The following is a 1775-nucleotide window of genomic DNA, read 5'->3' as shown; positions in this document are numbered from 1 at the left end:
TCAAAGGTCAGTCAGCACAGCTGACCTGGTTCCCAATTACAGGTGCAAAGTTGAGCTCCAGCCAAGAGCAGGAAGCCTGGCCTGGATCAACAGAGCAGTCCAGCTGAACCCAGCCCAAATTATCAATCTGCAAAAGCATCATTTAAATAAATAGTTTGTGTTCCAAGTCACTGTTTTAGCTCAGGCAGCTAAAATCAAAAATTAAAATTAAATAAATGGATTGAGTGGCTAAAACAACAAACATTTATTTTCTCACAGTTCTGGAGGCTGGAAGTCCAAAACCAAGATTCTGGCAAATGCACGGTCTGATGAGGACCCCTTTCCTGATTTGCAGACAGTTGCCTGTTTGCTGTGTTCTCACGTGGCAGAGAGAAAGCTTCTTATATAGGGTATGAATCTCATCATGGGCGCTCCACCTCATAAATTTAACCTAATTACCACCCAAAGACCCCACCTCCAAATACTATCACATTAGGGATTAGAGCTTCAACATGAATTTGGGGGAGATGCAAATATTCATTCCATTGTTGTCACTAAGTGTTGGTTGGTTTGCTGTGGAACAAAAGCTTACTGATGCAACCATTAACTAATTCATTTCTTGTCCACTGGAGTTCCTATTTACTTTAATTCCACTTGCTCATCTTCCAGATCCCTTCTTTTACTCTGCTTTTGGTCAGACCTTGGGCAACAGTGTTAAACAAGATTCCACTAGCACTTTAGATGAGATCCAAACTTATTCTATTTATACCAAATTTCATGCCATAATAAGTCACATTATGATAAAGTATGCAGGTAATTGTCATGCATGGAGTAAAAGAATTCAATCAGTATCGATGGAGATCTAAACAAGTCTTAAATTCCCTTAGTTTCCTTTCCAGTCTACAGGTTAAAAAAAAAAAACAAAAAGACACTTTAATCAACATAAGTCTAATATTGGGACTCAATAAAGTCATCAAGAACCCAATGTTCCTTGTATATTTCTTTTCTGCCACACATGACTTCTATAGTCCAAAATTACAGCTTGTTTTCCAGCCATTACATCTGATCTCCAAGCAACAGAAAGGACATGAGCTTCTCCCCACCCCTGCCTCCTACCTGTTAATGATTCTCCCCATACAAAGCTACTCTTCACATCTTAGTGGCAGTCACTTCAGATACAGGGCAACAGGTCACTTTATAAAAGAGGCCAAGAAATGCAGTCCATGTTCTATTGCTAAGGAGGAAGAGCGAGTGAATACTGGGAGGTAATAAGTAATATCTGCAACAGACAATAATTCATTATTTTTAACTGTAACTAGACATCAGGCAGTTTGATTGACAGTATATACCAACATAGCATCCTGCATCTAAAAAGCCTGGGATGTAATATGGAGACATTGCCAAAGCCTAACAGTATTTCAAGTGGCAATGAAAATAATATTAATTAGAAGTTCCATTTCAGGGAGAAGACTGATAAGCTACTTTTGCCATCAGTATAGATATGAGGTTTTGGTTCCAGAACCTGAGTATTTACTCAACCATGAGTAAAACCGCTACTAGCAGCAATTCACAGCCTAAACCTTGCCTCTCACCTCCAAAGTTTATATGTAACTATCTGCTTAAAATATCTTCTTAGATATTTGTAAGGCAGTGCAAATCTAATGTGTTCAAAATTAAAATCATTTTGCCCAGAAAACATCTCCTCTGCCATTGTCTCCTCTCAGTGAACAATACCACTATACCCAGATGCTCAAGCTAGAATCCTGAATGCCAACTGCAAGGCTATGTGCTTCTGC

Source organism: Callospermophilus lateralis, chromosome 9 (assembly GCF_048772815.1).
Source record: "Callospermophilus lateralis isolate mCalLat2 chromosome 9, mCalLat2.hap1, whole genome shotgun sequence".
Lineage (NCBI taxonomy): Eukaryota > Metazoa > Chordata > Mammalia > Rodentia > Sciuridae > Callospermophilus > Callospermophilus lateralis.
The sequence above is the reverse complement of the archived record's forward strand: the minus strand, read 5'-3'. Positions refer to the sequence as shown.